The sequence below is a fragment of the Cygnus olor genome, chromosome Z (assembly GCF_009769625.2).
Source record: "Cygnus olor isolate bCygOlo1 chromosome Z, bCygOlo1.pri.v2, whole genome shotgun sequence".
NCBI classification, from domain to species: domain Eukaryota; kingdom Metazoa; phylum Chordata; class Aves; order Anseriformes; family Anatidae; genus Cygnus; species Cygnus olor.
Genome location: NC_049198.1, coordinates 66,619,063 through 66,643,064, shown reverse-complemented (window position 1 = coordinate 66,643,064; position 24,002 = coordinate 66,619,063).

The window sequence follows — 24,002 nt, the reverse complement described above, 5'->3', positions numbered from 1 at the left end:
ATCTCCCCTGGTAGGCTCACTAACCAGCTGCCTCAGGAAGCTATCTTCCACGCTCTCCAGAAACCTCCTAGACTGCTTTCTCTGGGCTGTGTTGTGCTTCCAGGATATGTCTGGGAAGTTGAAGTTCCCCACGAGAACAAGTGCTGACGATTTCACAACTTTTGCCAGCTGCCTGTAGAATTCCTCATCCGTCTCCTCATCCTGGTTTGGTGGTCTGTAACAGACCCCCACCAGGATGCTTGCCTTGTTGGCCTTCCCACCGATCCTAACCCACTGAGACTCAACCTTATCAGTCCCAGCCTCAAGTTCCACAACATCAAAACACTCTCTAATATAGAGTGCCATACCACCACCCCTTCTGTGCTGCCTGTCCCTTTTGAAGAGCCTATAGCCAGACATTGCAGCACTCCAGTCATGAGAGTGGTCCCACCACGTTTCAGTGATGGCAACCAAGTCATAGCCTGCCTGCTGCACGATGGCTTCCAGTTCCTCTTGTTTGTTACCCATGCTGCGTGCATTAGCGTAGATGCACTTCAGTCGGGCCATTGCCTTCTCCCCCAGCCTTGCCATTGTTCCCCCTGACACACCTCTAACATGCCTTATTCCAGCCCCATCCCCTTTCTTACCTAGTTTAAAACCCTCTCAATGAGCCCTGCCAGCTCCTGTGCTACAGTCCGTTTTCCCCTTAGAGACAGGTGGGACTCATGTGCAGTTAGCAGGCTGGGTTCCGAGTAAAGCACCCTGTGGTCAAAAAAAAAAAAGAAACAACAAAATTTCTGTGTTGCCACCAGCCTCTGAGCCACCTGTTTATCAGGTGGGCTTTCCGGGTCCTCTCTGTACCCCTCCCTGCCACTGTAGGGATAGAGGAAAGCACGACCTGTACTCCCACTCCATCTGCTAATTGTCGCAGTCCCCTAAAGTCCCATTTGATAGCCTTCAGGCTTCTCTCTTCAATATCATCTCTGGCAGCCTGGACTATCAAAAGAGGATACTAGTCAGAGGGGTGATCCAGGTTAGGAAGCTTTCTGGCACTGTCCCTGACCCTGGCCCCAGGGAGGCAGCAGACTTCCCTAGGGGTAGGGTCAGGTCGACAAATAGGGCCCTCTGTTCCCCTGAGAAGAGAGTCGCCTACAACAATTACCCTTCTATCTTTCTTGGTGAAGGCAGTCCTGAGGTGTGGAGTCGACTTCCTTGCCTTAGGCATCCTCCTGGGTAGACTGTTTACTTCATCCTCACCCACCGGTCTCACAGTCTGCAGGGCCTCAAACCTGTTGTGTATGGGCACCAGGGAAGGCTGGGCCAGTAGGGAGGAGAGTTGCCTCCGACGTCAAGCAGGGACCTGTTTCCATTCCTCCTCATCTCCTAGGTCCCCTCCCCCTGCTCGGCAGGGCAGGGGGTCCACCACTATTTGGGGTGTCTCACCCCGGTGCCTTTCCTGTGGGCCTTGAAGGGAGTTGCTCCACCAGTCTATCTCCCGCTCACACTCCCTGATGGCCCTCAACCTCTCCACCTCCTCCTTGAACTCTGCCACCAGGTTGAGCAGGTTGTCCACCTGCTCACACCCCACACACAGGCTGTCTCTGCCACCTTCAGAGGGCAGCAACAGGCTCAGGCACTCCCTGCATCCAGAGCCCTGAACTGCCACATTTTTGAGTGGGTACTCAATCTGGGTGGCCACAGACTTTCTAGAAAGACCTCTCTGCCTAGTGTTGACCATGGTGGTTTACCTGGATGAGGGGATTGAGTGCACACTCAGTAAGTTTGCAGATGACACCAAGTTAGATGTGTGTGTCGATCTGCTCAAGGGTAGGAAGGCTCTGCAGGAGGATCTGGATAGGCTGGACTGATGGGCTGAGGCCAACTGTATGAAGTTCAACAAGGCCAAGTGCCTGGTCTGCACCTGGGGTGCAACAACCCCAAGCAGCATTACAGGCTGGGAGATGAGTGGTTAGAAAGCTGCCTGGCAGAGAAGGACCTGGGAGTATTGGTTGATGGTCGGCTGAATATGAGTCAGCAGTGAGCTCAGGTGGCCAAGAAGGCCAACAGCATCCTGGCTTGTATAAGAAGCAGCGTGGCCAGCAGGACTAGGGAAGTGATTGTCCCCCTGTACTCGGCTCTGGTGAGGCCGCACCTCGAGTACTGTGTTCAGTTTTGGGCCCCTCGCTACAAGAAGGACATCGAGGTGCTCGAGCGAGTCCAGAGAAGGGCAACAAAGCTGGTGAGGGGTCTGGAGAACAAGTCTTACGAGGAGCGGCTGAGGGAGCTGGGGTTGTTCAGCCTGGAGAAGAGGAGGCTCAGGGGCAACCTTATCGCACTCTACAAGTACCTTAAAGGAGGCTGTAGCGAGGTATGGTCTATTCTCCCACGTGCCTGGTGACAGGACGCGTGGGAACGGGCTAAAGTTGCACCAGGGGAAGTTTAGGTTGGATATTAGGAAAAAATTCTTTACTGAAAGTGTTGTTAGGCATTGGAATAGGCTGCCCATGGAAGTGGTTGAGTCACCATCCCTGGATGTCTTTAAAAGACATTTAGAGGTAGAGCTTAGTGATATGGTTTAGTGGAGGACTTGTTTGTGTTAGGTCAGAGATTGGACTCGGTGATCTTGGAGGTCTCTTCCAACCTAGATGATTCTATGATTCTATGTTTCACAATGGTGGGAGAGAAGATTTCCTGTACAACTTGCATACACGGACCTACAATACCAGGGCATAGTCACAAGGCCTTCAATATCTCTGTTACCCTCCTCATGGTACCATGTTTTGGTTTAACCCATCCAGCAGCTAAGCACCACATAGCCATTCGCTCACCGTCCCCCCTTCCTCTGTGGGGTGGGGGAGAGAATCAGGAAAAAAATGAAAGTCTATGGGATGAGATAAAAACAGTTTATTAGGACAGAAAAGAAAGAAAAATGATTAAAAAAAGTAAGAATGATAATAGTACTACTAATAATAATGTGTACGAAACAAGTGATGCACAACGCAATTGCTCACCACCCTCTGATCGATGCCCAGCCTATCCCAAACAGCCGGTCCCCCTCACCCTGGCCAGCCCCCCCCCAATATTAATTGTTCAGCATGATCCCATATGGGATGGAATACACCTTTGGCCAGTTTGGGTCAGCTGTCCTGGGGTCTGTCCCGTCCCAGCTCCTGCTGCATCCCTAGCCTGCCTGCTGGCAGGACAGTGTGAGAAGCTGAAAAGTCCTTGGCTTAGTGTAAGCCCTGCTCTGTAATAATTACAACGTCAGTGTGTTATCAACATTATTCTCATCCTAAATCCAAAACACAGTACCATGCCAGCTACTAGGAGGAAAATTAACTCTGTACTGGCTGAAACCAGAACGCACCACTACAAACAAGAGGGAATTTGCAAAACAGTCAGGAAATGAGTAATGAGGAAAACCAATTGCAGAAGGTTTATCAGTGAACAAAAAGCACTATCCAGAAGAAAAAGCCTCATAAAATTGTTACGATTTTAAGGTACAGCCCATAATTCTTTAGACCTGAAAAATCATGTAATAAATTACAACAAATTATTGATAAATTAAGAAATAATAAACTAGACTACATTTCATCTGTGAAGTATTACCCCATAAAATAAACGCCAAAAGTAGCTCTGCATTTTTACATCTTGACCAAAATTAATAATGCAATTTTAACACAGGATGTCCACACCTGAAGTGATACCTATAATTATTCGTTAATTAAGTGACTATGTCATTACTAAAATCATACCTAAATAGTCTAAGTGCAAAAGCAAGACGTGCAATGTCACACATGGGGAAAAAAAAAAAAAAAGTTTAAACTGAGCACTAGTAGGCAGTGGGAAAATGAGAGGTGAAGGGAAGAGGAATGTCTGGACCTGAACTTCTAAATTCTCCAGCAAGAGCCTGCTGCTTGCTAGACGCAGCTGGTACAAGTGGTTGTAAATTTTGATAACACCTGAACTAAACAGAAGTGACATATCCTGCATGCTCCAATTAATGAAAGAGACACAAGACAGAACCTGTGCTTCTGCATGTTCAGTATTTAGATTAGGAAAACCAGCACTTAGGTTTCTTAAAAGAAATGGGGGGCAAGATTAATGGTTCCCCAAACCCTTCTCCCAGTAATATAACTAATAACGTAATATGATTTACAGGTGTCAATATATGCTTTTCTTACTGGAAACATACAATTTCCAGTGAATGCAGAACCCACCTAAAATTGTGTCTCTGAGAAGAGGATGACCACAAAGTGTCCAGATTACATGTTAGATCTCAAAACCCCTCTTTTTTAATTATTATTTATTTATTTAAATTGTTTTATGTTGCTTGATTGGTTGGTTTTGTGTTTTGTTGCTGTTATTTGTTGTTGTTGTTGCTTTCAGGTACTCCACAGACACCTGCACATACTTAAAAATTGTACATTTCTGGCAAAATGAGCTAATACCAAATAAAAATCCCACAATGGATTTTTCAAGCCCTGGGAAATACTTATTGGAAAGTGCTACCTCAGGCAATGTTTCCTATGCTCTGTCTGTACAGACATTCTTCAGATCACCAGTACTTGCACGCTCCAAAGAGAAAACTTATATATTTCTACTGCGTTTGATGGAGTCTGCTGTTAAAATGCACAAACAAGAAAAACACCTAAAACTGCAAAATTTTACTCCTATTTACAAGTAAAAGGGGAAAAAATATTGAAAATTTAGTGTTCACAAACAAAACCTGTTCTTTTATAGTCTTAGATTGCAAAAATAACACTCAAAGTACATACATTTTGGACTCATTCAAAACACTTTGGTCAGGACAAAGTACAGATATAGGATAGGAATTAAATGGTAAGATATTTTCATGAAATAAATATCACAACTTTTATAACAGCTTGCTCTGGGCTGAACAAACCAAGAGATCTCAACCACTCCTCATAGATCTTCCCCTCCAGACCTTTCACCCTAGAATCATAGAATGGCCTGAGTTGAAAAGGACCTTAAAGATCATCTTGTTTCAAGCCCCTTGCTCTGGGCAGGGTTGAAAACCACTAGAGCAGGCTGCCCAGAGTCGCATCCAGCCTGGCCTTGAATGCCTTCAGGGATGGGACATCCACAACTCTGGGCAACCCGTTCCAATGCCTCACCACCCTCTGAGTGAAAAACTTTCTCCTAATTTCTAACCTAAATCTCCCCGGTCTTAGTTTAAAACCATTCCCTCTTGTCCTATCACTACCAACACATGTAAACAGGCATTTCACCTCCTGTTTATACTCTCCCTTCAAGTGCTGGAAGGCCGCAATGAGGTCTCCCCAGAGCCTTCTCTTCTCCAAGCTAAACAAGCCCAGTTTCCTCAACCTTTCTGCATAGGAGAGGTGCTCCAGCCCTCTGATCATCTTAGTGACCCTCCTCTGAGCCCATTCCAAGAGCTCCACTTCTTTCTTGTGCTGAGGGCCCTAGGCCTGCATGCAGTATTCCAGTTGGGAATACCATCTTCAGACACTCTCTAATTGTTTGTATCTTTGTTGTGTTGTGGCACCCAAAACTGCACACAGTACTCTAGGTGAGGCCGCATTACTGAAGAGCAGAGTGGGACAGTCACCTCCTTCATCCACCTGGCAGTGCTGTGCCTGATGAATCCCAATCTTGTGCCTGCTCTCGATGCCTCGCAGAGGTCTCCTGGCAGTGGGAGGTGAGGTGGTAGGACCAGCCAGCATGGCCTGACCCTGGCTGAATCCCACCTCCCCACCTGCCTGCCTTTTGCCTTAGCTGGTGAAATGGCAGTACTGATATGGGAGGGGAGAGCTGGGCACGTCGTCTCACTTTGGCAAGGTGATGACACTGCCTTCATACAGTAGGCTTTCATCCAAGTTGGGAGGCGATGGTCTTGATGAGCAGACATTCTGAAAAGGAAATACCTGGCTGGGTGATCAGGCTCAGAGGGAGAGGCTGCTGGGTTCTGTCTGCCCCGATGCAGGTGCCCCATAGGGTCCCACAGGGCCTGTTCTGATGCGTACCTCCAGCACTGACCTGGCCCCAAACACCCCCAGACCAACCCTCTCAGTTTTATTGTTCTGCATGATGCCACTTACTATGGGACATCCATCCTTTGGCCAGCTGTGGCCAGCTGTCCTGGCTGTGTCCCCTCCCAGCTCTTTGTCCAACCCCAGCCTCCTTGCTGGTGGGGCAGCATGAGAAGCTGGAAAGGCCTTGGCTTTGTTTAAACAATGCTCTGCAACAGCTAAACCATCAATGTGCTACCAGCATTGTTCTTATCCTAAATTCAAAGCACAGCACTATACCAGCCCCTATGAAGAAAATTAACTCTGTCCCAGCCTGAACTAGCTTAATATCTACCCTTATTCCATACCATCTATGTCATGCTCAGTCCCACACTTTCCAATACAACCCAATTAGTCAGCACCTTTCCTGTCTGATATACATATGCACAGAGATCTTTATCCTAGTTTATGGGCTATGCCTCTGAAATGTCCATTGAGTTTGTTTAGTCCATGACTTTGGGCTCCATCTGTCATCACAGTCCTCTGGGGCAGGAGAGATGGTGTGTGCTGTTGGAACGTTGCTTGCCAAGGTCAGCTTTGGTTCCGTCACTGTAGTGCTTGTCCAATTCTATCACTACTGCTCCTTGCTTGGTTCCGTCAAAACTCATTCGTCATTAATCTGGGTGACTCTTACAGTAATACCATTGATGTAGCGTGTAGCAACCATAGCAGTGATGACATACAGTATTATATTTCAATCAACATCATACAATTCAAACCATTGGCTATTCTCACCCGACATCAAAGACCCTTCAGGTGCACATTTCCCTTCCCCATCCTTCTGCGTTACCCGCCAAGTGCATCCAGGCCCTTGAGCTAAAGCAATCCCATGAATGTGTTTGCTTTTGCCTAAAGTGGGAATAACCTGGACTGTCTTCCCTGCTGTGTTTGTTTAAGTGCACTACAGGGACTTTGTCCCCTTCTACAGTACATAAGAGTTTTTACTGGGGGCAGAGCCAGCTCGGCTGGCAGATCCCCTAGTGTTGGCTACCCAGGTAGCTTTTGCTAAATATGTATCCTGAAGTTTCAATGTCCCAGCACCCACAGGGGATGTGACATACCCACTCAACATCATGCTCTTTGGCCCAGGTGTCTGTAAGGTTGTTTTGGAACTGAGCCACACTGTCTGACTCTGTTTTTTTCTGGGGTGCCATGTCATCATCAGACTTGCTTTTCAAGGCCCACAGGAGTGCCTTCAGTGGTGTCATGGGGCAGGGGATATGTTTCCAGCCATCTGGTGGTTGCTTCCACCATTGTAAGCATGTGGTGCTTGCTGTGGCAGAAGATGGCAGAAAATGACATGATTATCTACCAGACTATTTTTGGGGAGGTACCCAGGTTGTTTTTCTCTCCCAGACAATTAATGAATCATAGAAACATTAAGATTGGAAAAGAGCTCCAAGATCATCTGGTCCAAATATCCTCCTACCACTAGTATCACCCACTAAACCATGTCACTAAGTACCCCATCGAGACTTTCATTAAAAACTCCCAGGGATGGCGACTCCACCACCTCCCTGGGCAACCCGTTCCAATGCCTAACCACTCTTTCTGAGAAGAAATGTCTCCCCATTTCCAACCTGAATATCCCCTGGTGCCAACTTGAGGCCATTCCCTCTTGGCCATTTGCTTGTTATCTGTGAGAAGAGGCCAACACCCAACTCCCCACACCTTCCTTTCAGGTGGTTGTGGAGCAATAAGGTCTCCCCTGAGCCTCCTCTTCTCCAGACTAAACAACCCCAGTTCCCTCAGCCACTCTTCACAGGACTTGTGTTCCTGGCTCTTCACCAGCTTTGTAGACCTTCTCTGGACACGCTCCAGGGCTTTGATGTATTCTTCTGGTGAGACATCATAAGGTGGCAACCGAAAAAAAAAAAAAAAAAAAAAGAGTTTGTGTTTATTCTGATCTCACCTTCTTTCAATTGCAGAAAGTTGATCAGTTACACACCTGCGGGAAGCTTGGTTATCAAGACAGTAAGTTCCCAAACCAATAAACCAATCTTCGCTTGTCTGGTGTGAATGGAAGCCGAAGTCAATCAGGCAGCAATGCATTCTTGCAACATTTCCTGACTGATTTTCACATCAAGACTGTTCACAAAGGCCTCTTTGCACCATCAGATAGTTGGGGAGCTTGTTACTTTTGTAAGTTTCATAACAGTTGAGAAGTTCATAACACTTAGAGGAAAGGACTCTGTGCAGGCACGCAGAGCTGCACAGAGCCAGTGTCACGCCAAGGCCCCAGGCAGGAGAGATGCTGACAAACCCCGGTGGTCAGGGGAGGCCCCTGGGTGCCAAGGCTGGAACACTCGCCCCTCCAGCAGGCACTGACTGCCCTGTGGGGAGCTGGCTTTGGCTTCGGCTTCCTTCTGCCTCTCTCTTCTTGCCTTCTTCCTTGCTGTCTTCTCTTCGGAGGCCATGCCCACCCCACCATGGGGCAGGACGATGGCACAGCTCAGGCTCCATCTCTTTGGTGAGCTGCGCAGGTTTTCCGCTGCCAGGTGAGAACCCGCCCCCAGGCTTGTCACTTCTGGCTGCAGGCCTAGGTTTTGAAAAGCAAACCAAAGAGAGAAACAAGCAGCAGATCTCTCCCCAGCAGTGTCCCTGCAAACACACTTAGAAAGGCTCAGGAGAGACAGAAGGCAGTGTACCATGATGGCAGTGGCATTTCTATGAGGCAAACTTAGATCAGGAAACCCTGGCCATAACCGCAACAAGCACTGCTCTTGCCCTAAGCATCTCCCAGGGTGTCCATGCCAGGGCTCAGCACAGTTCACAGTCCCCCACAGAGTGCTTCTAACACACCTTGATCACAGCAGCAGGTGGTTTCCAGTGACCAGCACTTTGACTAAACCCACAGGCACCTAAGGAAGAGTTTGGTGGAACATTTCCAGTTTGTGCCAGGGGAAATGAAGCCCAGGAGCTTATGCCTCTGCTCCTCCCAGGAGCCAACCTCCCCTTGAGTGGGGAGCTAAGGAGCTCCTCGCAGGAGCCAAGCCTCCCTCCACGAGCCGCTCATCTTGTGAGGGAGCTGCAGGCTGCCATAAGGTCTCCCCTGTCTCCACTACTCTAGGCTGAACAAACCAAGTGACTTCAACCTCTCTTCCTATGTCTTCACCACTAGACCTTTCACTGTCTTTGCAGTCCTCCTTTGGACACTCTCAAATAGTTTGATGTCCTTCTTATACTGTAGTGCCCAAAACTGCACACAATACTCAAGGTGAGGCTGCAGAAGCACAGAGCAGAGGAAGATAATCGCCTCAACTGGCTGGCAATGCCATGCCTAATGCACACCAGGATATGGTTGGCCCCCCTGCCAGGGCACACTGCCAACTCATACTCAACTTGTTGTTGTCCAAAACACCCAGATCCCTTTCTACAAGGATGCTTTCCAGCTTCTGATCCCCCAGTCCGTACATCCAGTGTTGCCCCTTCCCATGTGCAGGATCTAGCAAACCCTCATTAAACTTCACATTTTTGGTGACTGATGAGCTTTCTGACTTGTCAAGATCTCTTTGCAAGGCCTCTCTACCCTCAATGGAGTGAACAGTTCCTCCCAATTTAGCACTATCTGCAAACTTAATAAAAACATCTTCTAGTCCTACATCTAAGTCATTTACAAAAACATTTAAGAGAACTGGCCCTAAAATGTATCCCTGCTATCCCACTAGTAATGGGCTTCCAGTCTGATCTAACCCCATTGACTCCAACCCTTCGAGTCCAGCCTGTCATCCAATTGTTCACCCATTGTATTATGTATTTGTCTAGCTGTTTGCTGGGCATTTTGTCCAGAATGATACTGTGAGAATCGTTATCAAAAGAAGAAAATGGCAATTTAGCTTGAAATATACAATTTTAAGTGTTACAATGACACAACCATGAAGAAGGAATGTAAAAATTGTATGGGGTCCACAGGTGAAGAGAAAACCCCTTTCTGGTAAGTTATATAACCAAACAGTAATACATTCAGGAAGAAGTTCTTGATTCAAAATGAGTAGTCAGCTATAATTGGTGGTGAAAAAACACTGACATCTGTGTATCAAAGTGTGGGAATTCAAATTCTGCCTCCCTCATTCAGACTGGAAAATAATTTTTGGTGAGGGCTCTTCTGAAGAACAGGTGCGAGTAGTTCAGGTTCTGAGGTCTGCTGGGAGGAGTATTTCTGTTTTTTCTGTGTATTGGAATTTATTTTATTTTATTTTTTGGGGGGTGGGTAAATGCTTTGGTAGATTGTAGCATTAGAAAGAACTCTCAGAGAAATGAATAATAAAACTTGTTTATGTAAAATAAAGCCCTTTGTGCACAACAAATTAAGGAGTGAAGGGGTATAATAAATGAAATTTCAAGGTGGTATGTATCTGAAAGGTCACTGCTGAGCAGACTATGTATTGCTTAAATTGCTTGGTCAGGATGGCCTTCTGGCATTATGAATATTTAAGACAGAAGAGTGACTAGATAGTGAGGGGCTAAAGAAATCATGTAATGCTTGCATTGTGCAAATCAGTAACAGGACCCCTCTTTATTTCGGTAATAAACTTCACAGCCAAGTAAGTACAAGAATTTGCTCTGTAGAATGTTTTAAACTCAGCACCTAGTTTAAGACTTCTCTGCTTCTCCTTACAACCTTGCTTACATTTCCTTGCTTCACCCACTTAGAATGAAGAAAATCTTTTGTAATGATTTTGGACTATGAATATTACTTGTACTAGTATTAGTACGTTTCATGACTTTCATCTGAAGGAAAAACATAAAAGAAAACAACAACAACAACAACAAAAAACCCTAGTATATAAGGTTGGAAACAATGATCCAATAAATCTTTTTAATTGTGTTAAAAAAACAATCTTTTACTTCTGTATTTTATATGTCATAAAAAGCAAAATAATTTAATATGAAGGGACCCTTTAATTTTCACTGAAAACTATCAACTGCATTGTTAATAATTCCTTCTCTGCAGAGAAGAAGAATGTGGAAAAGTATGAACTGTTGATTCTCTTTTCTCTTTTATTCAGCAATTTTATTCTAAGAGAAAAAAAAAATCAGGAAAAAATTTTCACAGACAAGATAATTTCTTTGAGCAAAAGCTTTCATAATACCAGAATAATGAACCCTTAGAAATTCCATTGAGGAAACAGAAGAGAGACTCACATGGTTGGAAAATATTTAGGCCTTCTAAATAGGCTTTCAAATTAAAGGAAGGGTAGTTTACACAAAGCTTGAGGGGAATTTGCATAATCCCTTGCAAAAGTCATTAAATCTGTTATTTAATCTGATTCGTTTATGCCCATTTACTTCCAGTGCCACAACACTGTTTACCTACATTTAAATTAATTTGTCTTGTACTACATACAGTACAATAATAGCTACTGCAAGCATAAGGAGGCACCTGAATGCTGACACCTCTCCCACCCCTCAAAATCCTCTGTGCATCTGGTTTATCAACCCACTTCCTCATAGGCTCATACAGTAAGGGTTTCCACAAATTCTGTTGGCAAGGTGTTCTGGTTTTATGCTGATCCACACACTTCCATAGAAAAAGGTCCATATCTAATGTTCAGAACAAGCTGCAGACATCCTCAATCATCCAGTCTGTTGTTGTAACCACTTGCAGTACTACCAAGACATACATGGTTATTTGTTGTTTTGGATATGTAATATTTTTTTAATATCTTTTCTTTTCTTTTCTTTTCTTTTCTTTTCTTTTCTTTTCTTTTCTTTTCTTTTCTTTTCTTTTCTTTTCTTTTCTTTTCTTTTCTTTTTTTGAATTCCTCATTTGAATAATGAGGGTATGGAGGTATCACACGTTACAGGAGGACTGGTTTATCCATTTTCTCTGGAAAAAAAAAAAAAAAAAAAAAAAAAAGTTGTAGTCTACAAACCGATTACAGTTTCACAATGTCACTGCAGCAAAAATCTAGATTATTTTCATTATTATATATTTCTCATGCTGAAAGAAGTTGTAGGCATTTTATGGACATAAAAGAAAGGACAGTCTTTATTTCAAGAATCTCTCAGGTCAAATGTAGAGAAGTAAACCAAGCTGATTTTCTTTGCATATTAACTCATGTTACTATAACCCTGATGGAAGAAATAGTTATATTCAAATGTCTTCACTGAGAGAAATTAGAGATTGTCCGAGTAACAACAGCAACTACATGAAGAAACCAGATAGAAAAAAGGTCTGTGAAAGGGAACATATACTGAAAAACTGAGAGGCCAGGACCACTTTTGTGAAAAAAAAAATAAAATAAAGAAAGAAGAAAGAAAAAACAAACAAGCAAACAAACAAACAAACAAAAAACTTTAAAGCCAGTTAGAAGAGTGGATATATAAATAGCTTAAGCTTGATCTGTGCATATAATCTTATTTGTCCACAGTAGCGTTGTTGACTGATATTTTGGGTCAAAACTCAGTAAAGTGCCCTGGTTATCAAAAACTTTTTAGGAAAAGGACTTTTTCCCAAGAACATCAGCAAGAGACAAAAGTCAGCCCTTCTTTCAGTGATGGAATTTAGATTTCTTTCTAAAAGGCAAATGGGGGACAGATTTACTTGAATTGTCACTCACTTTAGATCAGAAAATATTAAAAGGGAAAAAAAAATAGGCATGACAATTTATGTCCAGCAAATACCTACACAAGTTCTTTGCCAAAATCTTGTGATAAGCACAGGTGATGACTTAGCCAGTAATGCATGTATAACAAATTTCAGACATCCATGTTTGTATATCGAAAACTGGTCACTTCAGTATTGCTTCCATATTTTCATCACCACATTCTGTACTGTAAATCAATTGTCTGTACTCAGATCAAGGAAAGATATTTTAAACAAAGAAAATCTAATCACTCAGATGGTAATGGAGAATGCCTCAGGCTGTAGGAATGCTGGTAAGAAATATAAACTATCTTTTCATTCTTTGTATTCTCTGTCATGTTTTCAGAAACACGAAACTGAACTTCTAACTTAGAAACCTTTCTTATTTTTTTTCAAAGTTTTCAGAGATTTTAGATGTCTGAGGTCATAAAGATGGAATATGTTATTTTGATGCAGTTATATAGAGGAAATAAGAGTTATCTCAGATGATTATTGCTTCTGAACAGGGATTTATTAATGTAATATTTATTTGTTGGATTTGTTTGAGGAGGAAGAATTGATGTATCATTTATAGAGCATCACATGAGCAGCATAAAGAACAATCATTTCAGGATGTCACCCATCTACAACTCTCTAGCACAATGAAAATGTCAGTCATGTTGAAATTTTGCTGTGATAGCCTACTGAACTATCCCCCATTGCTCAATTCTTAATGTAAGTCATGATCATCTGCTTCTTCACTGAAATCAAATTTAAAATAGTATAGTAAAAATTTCATTTTACCATGCATCTAGGTAAACAAAACCAAGAACAAGCCAAGACAGCTCTCTGAACGTTTAGCCTATGACTTTCCTGCCTGGTCCTATATTTTCTTCCTTGGGCAACAGTCAGAAATTTTTTCTGAAGTCAGATGTTGACAACTTAGAGAGAATATGCCTGTCAAAAAGAAAAAAAAAATAGTTGAACAATAGTTTTATTCTTCAGTAGCTCTGCCTGTCCATTCATTCAAAAGTACAGCCATCTTCAAGTGTAATACCCTTTCCCTGTAATCTTCCATCCATTTTTTTCTCTATCTTCATTGTTATCTTAACAATGCTCATACAGCTAAAATGACTATCGAGGTCGTAAATCCGTTTGCTGAGAGTTCAAGGCTACTGAGTAGTGACACAGTTTGCAAACTGCATTAGACTGAGTAAACTCTCTTCTACAAAGATGATATATAAGTCTAGGTCATATGGCAATACTTAAACTGGATATACATAACTCAAACGTGGTGTTAGCAATAAGTTCAAAGCACCCATGAGAATAAAAGAACTCCAATACCATCTAGTGTCAGCTAGGTACAGTGTCCTTAAGTGAACATAGAGTCAAAATGGTGGAAGAAAAGGTGATGCATTACGTGGAGTCCTCTAAAGACAATGTTAGGGAGGGAAGGGGAGAAAGAATCCCACAAATATGCCAAAGGAAATGCACGACATACTTTAGAAATATCTTCCTAAGGTGAAACAAGTTAGGAGAAATGACTATTGTGAAATGCAACAGATCATGTTTTGGGGGACATTTCCCATAAAATTTAGCTTTTTCTTAACCTTTACCTTTTTCTTAACCTTTCTTAACCAGCAAGATAATGCTGAAGGCCCAGATTGTCTTGGAGGCTAAAATGTAAGTATAATTAAATCACTGCTTTGGGATCCAAAAACCCTGGGCTGAATTTCCTGTTACATTGCAACCAAATTCTTCCCTATGAGGGTGTTGAGGCAATGGAACAGGTTGACCAGAGAATCTGTGGATGCCCCATCTCTGGAAGTGTTTAAGGCCAGGTTGGATGAAGCTTTAAGCAACCTGGTCTGGTGGGGGGTGTCCCTGCCCATGGCAGGGGAATTGGAACTGGATAATCTGTAAGGTCCCTTCCAACCCAAACCATTCTATGATTCTCTGATTCTATCTGTGCAATTTTGAACAAGCCAATTCATTGAAAAAAAAAAATGCAATACTTTAAAAAACAATTATTCTCTTATTTTCCACTGTGCCGGTGCAATCTTGGTGGAAAAACGGTTCAACTTTATTCTTTTAGGTGGCATGACACTCTGTAAGCAGTCAGGATTTCAGGTACTTCTGGAGCAAAACAAAATATCTACCTCCTTCTGAAGGTATCTGCATGATATTAGTTACAATTTGCTATATTATCAATAGGTTTGTGAGGTTCTTGCTAACCAAACACTTCATATCCAAAACACCTTCTAGGCCTTATGCAATTCTATATTCACTATTCTGCCTTTTAAACAAATATATTGCTTATTTTTTCTACTTTGTACCTTTCAATCCTATAAAAAGAAACAAAGCCAGAGATAGAAGGGGTCACAAAACACTCCCCACCCCCTTAAAGGGGCTCAGAAATAGATTAGGTCTACTGACTGGTATTATTTTGTTCAGCTAGTTCTCATTCTAGCAGTGTCTCCATTCTTGCTTTCTCCAGCTTTCTCTTTCTCCTTCTAATTCAGGATCTTGTTATCCCTTATAATTGGGTTGTGTCCTTGTTATCCATATTCCTATTTCTCCACATGTGGATAAAACTTCCATAATAGCTCTGAATCTTCCATTTTCTCTTTACTAGGGAAAAAAAAAAAAAAAAAAAAGTTGACAACCTATTCTTCTAACCAACACTTTCCTACTATGATAGAAACAAACACCGAAATAGAACCAAATCACAGCATCTCCTCAGTCTCCAGGAGACAGCACTGGAAACTTCCCATCCAACACATTTTTATTTTTTTTTACCACAGAATCTGCTAGGTATTCCACCTGTCCTCCTCTATTCCTCAACTCCCAAAATGTAAGTGACCCTGTTGTAAGACTGTCCTGGCTTCCAGGTCCTGTACGAAGGGCTCTGCTATTGGAGTAACAATTTCAAAGTAAAGAGCGGGACACAGGCAGGAGAGAAAATGCAGTTTAATATGAAAGGTTGGACCTGGTGCTTAGGGACATGGTTTAGTGGGTGACATTGGTAGTAGGGTGATGGTTGGACCAGATGATCTTGTAGGTCTTTTCCAGCCTTAATGATTCTATGATTCTACGATTAATTGCAGTATTCAAAACCATACAAATCTATGAAAAAAAAAAAAAATCTGTTTTCCTCATTCATTTTGCACAGCATAAGAATAAAACAATTTAATAATGCAGAAGAAATGTTAGACAATTGGAAAACTTCCACACTCTCAGGATAGGCAAACTCTGGGGAGTTCTTGGTGACACCTTGAATTGCCCATGCTGGATTGATTTAAAAGCAGGATAAACAAAGGGCACTAGGAAAAAAAAAAATAATAAAATGTAGCACAGATAGCATAGATAGGTAGTTTTTCCTTTGGGCATATCTCAAGTCACCATAAGAAACACACATGTTTCTGTTTCTGGAGTTCCCCTATAGCCCTATTATTCTTTGACTCTATGAAGCTATTTCTATTTTAGAGTGTCCAAGTGTGATGAAAGAATAATAAGTATCAATCCAATAATACATCAACTACCTGGCAGGCACACAGAGAAGATTAACATCTAGATGTTTCAAGCTCCATTAGAAACTAATCAAAATCAAGCCATTTCAAAGTTATTTTAAGGTAAATCATCAAGGTTAATGACCTGCATAAAATATTCATATTTTAATGTATTAACAGTTCTTTGGATGACATTCTTAAGCAATCCATTGTGGCTGTTATTGTATTCCGGACCTATAAATTTGTAACAGTAATAGCTATTACTGTAACAGAGGAAACACTCATTCTCCATTCTTGTATTATTGGATTCTTTTAATAGTTGACAATTTCATTTGAACAGATAATTTAAAATAAAATAAAATTTATAACCAGCATAGACTTCTCCTTAAATCAACACATGCAAACTCTTATTGCCAGTAAGATAGCTTCAGATTCTTTGTAGCAAAGCAAACCCAAAATTGAGGTAACATAAAACCAACCTAATAATCATCCACAGCAAAAATGATATAGACCTTCCCATAGATCTGCCAGAATACTTTCTTGTTGGTGGCTGAAATGATGAGGCTTTAACATCACATCTGCTCTACAAAAATTGGAAGGGCAAATCCAGTCTGAGGAACCAACGGCCCTCTAGAGCCTGTGTTCTTTTGTCACAATCTGCAGATCCTCGTTTCTTTTGGCTCCAGCTGCAGCAGCATCCCACAGCAAGACAGGTGTCTCCTGTGCTGGCCGGAAACACTCAGGCTCATGCTGGAGCCACGAGAGAAAGAGCAAAGAGGAGCAGGAGAATGGAGCAAAGTGCTACTTCATCAGTGGTCTGAGTTCACAGCGCCCCTGGTGTTAATGCAGAACAAATCCACTGTCATTGCGAGCTAACCCTGGTGGCGGTGGAGGGTTGAAGTTGAAGGATGATCAGGCATCCACCTTTGCTGCTCTCGCAGATGGCTGATGGAGGTGACTTCATCTTCAGTGCTGCTTCTAAAACTGGCAGCGCCTGTCTGTCAGAGGCCTCCTTTAGTCCCACTGTAGCCTCTTTCTAGACTTTAGAGGGTAAAAAGAGAAGTGAATCTAAGTGTGTCAGTTATTATGACGTAAGATAGCTTGTTTTCACACTGAGTTTTCCGATGTGCAGCTGCCCAAAATGGCTTTTATGTAAAATGCTTTTTTAGAAAATGTTTCTTGCAAACAAAACAAAACAAAAACAGAGAGAGAAAAGAAAAATAACAGCAAAAGCAGTGATTTGCAAAAACCTCAAACTTAAAAATGAGAAAGACATTTTCATCTGATGAATAACAGTTAAAAATAGATATACCATGTTTTCTTCCATTGCTTTTAACTCACAGCAAAAGCCTGCTGAAAGACAACTCATAGAAGTTTGTAAACCTAAGTTCTGCAGCCAAAAGGAGACTGATAGAGTTACTTTAGTACTGGCAAATTGTTATTTTAATGATACTCCAAGCAAAAAACATTAGAAAGCCCTCTTTTTTTTTGTTTTTTTTTTTTTTTTGTTTTTAATTCAATGCAATGTTTTTGTAAGAATAGTATCATACAAATGATCTGGCTAAACAAGCATTAACTTGTGCAGATGAACTCCCACTACCCACAGACATATCAGCTGTTGCACAGAGGAGGTTGAAATGAGAGATTAGGAGGGTGTGTAACTAGTACCATACATCGTCTTCAAAGTCACCTTAGGGGGTAAAAAAAAAAAAAAAAAAAAAAAAAAAAAAAAAAAAAAAAGAGCAGGAAAGAGGACAGAGGAAAAAGAAAGACTCCAGTCTTATGGCCAGCTGAGAAGTGGGACCCCCAGAGAAGCATCCTCCTCTCAGATACATGAAGTGGTGAGGATGAGGAAGATCATAAAAATTAACCTTGATTTGTTCCTTCCTAGTACAAGTACAGTTTTCATTGAGACCAACACCATACCTCCATTCATAACACCTGCTTATGAAATCGTTGCTGCTGAATGGAACTTACTCAATTCTTAGGTAATATTATTAGTTATGACCATAACACATTTGCTATTTACTAAACTCTGTATGTTCTAATACGAAGTTATAGACCAAAAGCTGTGAGGCAAAGGGTAAAGGGCTTTTACCCTTTGTATACAGTCATGAACTAGAAGCAATAAAGAGAAAAGGTGAAGAGACAGAGGAAGAGCACAATGATTAAGCATCAGTGGCAACAGAGATCCACAAGAGGCAAGAAGTAGCAGAGGTTCAGAGCAGCAAAACCAAGGGAAGAGACCACCTGGGACACCAGGTTAAAAGCACTACCATAAATACCCAGTGTGTGTGGATGAAAGGCTGTGGAGTTTTAAGAAAATAGGTAGGCTAGAGTCTCGCAAAGGGAAGTCCCATAGCGCTACAAAGGCTACGGCACCAAAAGCACTGTGCAACAGAGATGAGGTCAGCAGTCTCAGCAAAATGAACTTTCTACCACACACACTTGTGCACATGCACACAAAACACATTTTTGGCTGTTTCCATGATGAAAAAGGCAGAAATCACTTGAGATCACCAATGGAAAAGACACTGTGAGACTTCTGAAAGAAAATGAATTACAGGGAAAAAAATAAAAAAATAAAAACCACCACCAACAAAAAACAAAGATGATATTAATGCCATAAGACCTTGACTTAAAAACATCTAGTGGGAATATCTGTGATGTGCACACACACTGAAGGAAATAAGCCTTTACCCCAAGCCACAGCACCCCAGTGCACCACCTAACAGAAAAGACAAAGTCAGACAAGAAAGTTAATTCAGAGCAAAGCTGTCTATCAGTGGTAGATGGAAATTAACCTTCTGCTTTTGGCCTGATCCACATCACTATAAATGTCTTCCTCTTATTTGACAGAAGTTTGCACTCCAGCTGCATGGCTGCCAAATGTGACAGCATTTAGATTTGATGTTCCTTGATATAACAGAAAAGGAAAGTACCAGAAGCAAACATTTCACCAGCAGAGTATTTTTCTTTGAACATCTTTCACTTCCAAGGAGAAATAACAAGGTGTCTCATTGTGGCAGATTGCAAAGGTAACTTCACGATAATTATGGTAAAGGTGATGGGGGCCTTTCATGAGTTGTTACCTGGGTAAATGGGCTGTGAGTTTTCCAAGAGTAACACTAAAGAATAATCCGTTTTCCTTCTCGCTACATTCTACTTCACTTCCACTCTTCCACTTTCATTTCCCCTCCCTTCCCTTTCTACAAGACTGGTCATACTTCCCTCAACTACTTTCACAGAATCACAGAATCATCTAGGTTGGAAGAGACCTCCAAGATCACCGAGTCCAACCTCTAAACCATATCACTAAGCTCAACATCTAAACATCTCTTAAAGACATCCAGGGATGGTGACTCAACCACTTCCATGGGCAGCCTATTCCAATGCCTAACAACCCTTTCAGTAAAGAAGTTCTACCTAATACCCAACCTAAACCTCCCCTGGCGCAACTTTAGCCCATTCCCACTCGTCCCGTCACCAGGCACATGGGAGAATAGACCAATCCCCACCTCGCTACAGCCTCCTTTAAGGTATCTGTAGAGTGCGATAAGGTCACCCCTGAGCCTCCTCTTCTCCAGGCTGAACAATCCCAGCTCCCTCAGCTGCTCCTCGTAAGACTTGTTCTCCAGACCCCTCACCAGCTTTGTTGCCCTTCTCTGGACTCGCTTGAGCACCTCGATGTCCTTCTTGTAGCGAGGGGCCCAAAACTGAACACAGTACTCGAGGTGCGGCCTCACCAGAGCCGAGTACAGGGGGACAATCACTTCCCTAGTCCTGCAGGCCACACACACTGTTACACTGTTTCTTATACAAGCCAGGATGCTGTTGGCCTTCTTGGTCACCTGAGCACACTGCTGGCTTATTTTGATGCAAACAATTAAGTGAAGTTGATACACGGATCTCAAAAGGAAGTGGAATTTTTGTGTAGAGTTGATAACACTTAATGAGTTATAGACATGCTGAGGAGTGGATTTCTTAAACTTTTCTAAACTCTTTTTTTTTTTTTTTTCCTTTTTTTTCTTTTTTTTTGATTTCTTTTTGTTATGGAGTTATCTACAGAAATCTAAGAGAGGAATAATTGAAATCTAATTGGGGAATAATTGAAACTCCTCACAACAAACAACAACAACAACAAACCACACTTTCACTGGATTTGGTTTTCTTTTCTTTCATTAAAATTGGCATTTATTTTTAGGTGTGGACTTGACGACTTAAAATTATTTTAAATACTTCCTCTAGTTGAACAAATCTCAGATTACTGCCAAGAGGAGACTTTTCCTCCTTGAAGTAAACTCCATGCCTAATCCCTATTCAGCAGTTCAGTCCAATCAATCACTTCTGTTGAAACTCCCCATAATTGATTTTTTGCTAATAGGTAAAAGTATGTTCTAGTTTAACCCCAGCAGGCAGCTCAGGACCACCCAACCAATTGATCATTCTTCCCAGGTGCAACAGGGGAGAGAATCAGAAATGTGAAAGTGTGAGAATTCATGTGTTGAGATAAAAGACTTTACTAGGTAAAGTACAAGCTGCACATCAAGCAAAGCAAACTAAGGAATTCATTAAGGAATTCATTTGCTGCTTCCCACTGGCAGGCAGATGTTCAGCCATCCAAGGAGAGCAGGACTCATCATATGTAATGGTTCCTTGGGTAGACAAACACCACCACTCCACATGTCCCTCCTTTCTCTTTCTTTCCCCTACCTTTTATTGCTGACCATGACACCCCATGGTACGGGACATCCCTTTGGTCCATTTGGGCCAGCCATCCTGGCTGTGTCCCCTACCAGCTCCTGGTGCACCCCCAGCCTCCTCACTGGTTGGACAGCATGAGAAACTGAAAGGTCCTTGACACAGTTCAAGCATGGCTCTGCAACAGCTGAAACATCAGCGTGTTATCACAACTATTTCCATCAAAAATACAAAACACAGCACTGTGTGACCCTCTACGAAGAAAATGAACTCTATTCCAGACAAAACCATGACAAAGCAGTAACAGAGGAACTATACAGGACCCCTTTTTGTCTTCCAAGGCTTTCTTGGAAATGAAAATTCAAATATTATTTTTAAAAGGAAGCACTAAGACACACGTTTACTTCAATATACCAGATGTTAAAACCCACAGTCAATATCTGTTGCCTGTAAAATTATAGAAAATTGTAAAATTTCCTGAAAATTAGAAATCTGTAGTGTTATAACTACCTAAAGGTCTGCACTCATGATAGCTATTTTTCTATTAGGCTTAGATTAATTTTCTTTCATTAGTTCTGAAACCTCCATAATTCATAACAAGTCTGTTGCTCAGGAAGAAACTTGTGTTGTTCACCAACTTTATGCCAGGATTACAAAAACTGAGAAAAATGAGACATTATATTTTGTTATTAGAGTAAGATCTAATGCAACTGTCAACAGAGCCTTTATCACTGACTCAATCACAGTCCACATAAAATAGGAATATAAATAAAACACAGAGTCTGATTCTGCTGCCTATGTTCATAGTAATTCTTACACCAAAAGGTTCTGAAAACACTAAGAAAGTGTTCACAAACCTCTGAGAGAACAGAGAATGTGAAAGTGCTCTCCTAGTGATTAAACTTCTAGGAGACTAGCAGAGCTAAGCTAGCATTTATGTCGAATCAAACATTAATAAGCTCGGTTCAGCAGAGCATACTGTTGACTTTGCACAAGAAGTATTAGCCATGAAATTTCTTCAGAATGTAATGTGCCTTTTTTGGATAAGGATACCCATTAAGTCAATCAGCACGCGGTTTAAAACTCTGAGTAAGGACATGATAGAGTAGTAGAACTAAACAGCAGCAAATGAGTGAGCTAATCATGTAATGAAGTAGGATTAAAAATGAGGTTGTATTCCGAAGAAGGAAAATGATTGCAAAACCCTCATAAGGATACAGAAAATATATTGCCTAAGCATATGTAATGCTTTCAGCTCAACAGCAACCACAGGACTTCAGAAATATCAAACTTAACTGTTGTCAGCTTATTCCACCTTTGTATTCTTCTGTTTGCCTCACAAAGAACCACCACTGTTAGAGCAAAACCAAGGAAAGACTATTGTATGTCCTTGGTAGCCATGCCATTAGCATCCTTGTGACACTCAACAAAAACAGGGGTGGCTACAGCAATAGAAGCAGAGCAACAGGCAGCACAAAGGTAAGCCTATCTGGACTGCTGCATAGTGGCAAGACTTCTCTACACAAATGGAAAATATTGGTGTAAAAGTATGTCATGTAGATGTTCACATGCCTGAGAATCGTGTCACTGAAGAACATCAGAACAATGAAGAGGTGGACCAGGCTTCAAAAACTGAAGTGGTTCAGGTAGACCTGGACTGGGGACATAAGGGTGAGCTGTTTGTAGCTCGATGGGACAATGAAACATCAGGACACCTGGGGAGGGATGCCACATACACATGGGCACATGATCGAGGGGTGGACCTGAACACTGAGGCCAACACTCAGGTTACCCATGTGTGAAACCTGTACTGTGATCAAGTGAACCATGAGGGTAAAGTCTCCCTGGAATAGGGGGTGGAGGCTGGGATTTTGATATGATGAGGCCTGGCAAATTGACTATATCAGACCACTCCCACAAACACTACATTCTCACCATAATAGAAACAACTACTGGGTGGCTGGAAACCTACCTAGTAAACAATGCCACCACCTGGAACACCATCTTGGGTCCGGAAAGGCAGGTGCTGTGGCATCGTGGTACACCAAAGAGAATTGCGTCAGATGATATGAGTCACTGCCAAAACAATCTTGTCACCTCCTGGGCCAAGAGGCATGGCTTTGAATGGGTATTTCACATCCCCTATCACCCACAAGCTCTGGGAAGGTTGAGAGATACAATGGACTGTTAAAGACCATGTTATGAGCATTGGGTGCTGGGATATGGAAACACTGGGACGTGAATTTAGCAGAAGCCACTTGACTAGTTAACACCAGAGGATCTGACAATCAAGCTGATCCTGCTGAAACACAGCCCCTACACGCTGTGGGAGGAGTTAACATCCCCATAGCTCAGGCAGGGAAGCGGCTGGGGGAGGCAGTGTGGGTTGCTCCTGCCTTGGGAAAAAGCAAACCCACTCATGGGATTGTGTTCACCCAGGCACCTGGGTGTAGTTGGGTGATGTGAAAGGATCAGGTGTGTGCCTCAAGAAGATTTAACCTTGGGAGGAAAATAATCTGTAATCTAAATTATGTGTTGTATGAAGACACTGCAGAACCAACAGGTCAACTTCACAAGGAACCAGACAAGTGCAGCAGTGACTCGAGCTAAACTGGTGCTGGAGTCCAGAAATCCTGCTACTGTCCTGAGTGACCACCTTGGCAGGTGATGCCTAAGTTATTGACAGTTCTTATGGGTATTTTGGGAGAGGTCCATAGAATGGAAAAGAGTACCTACTGATCTGTTAAAAGACAGGGAACAGTGGTATTGAGGATACAAGTATACTAAAGTATGTGGAAGCTGAATGTGACACAAATTGTATGGAATAAGCGGTGGAGGTTGTACTGGGTCTGACTGGGATGGAGTTAATTTTCCCTGCAGCTGCTCATCCAGTGCTGTGCTCTGCAGCTGTAGCCAGAACAGCACTGGTATCACACCAGTGTTTCGTCTATCGCTGAGCAGTGCTGGCACAGCATCAGGACTCTCCCAACCCCCCAGAGCCAGCAGGCTGGGAGTGGGCAAGAGAAGGAACATCACCAGGGCAGCTGACCTAAACCGACCAAAGGAATATTCCATACCAAATGGTATTGCACTCATCAGTAAAAGCTAGGAAAGGGTAAGGAAAAGGGGAACTCTTGTTATGAAGATGTCTGTCCTCCCAGACAGCTGCTATGTGTATTGAGGCCCTGCTTT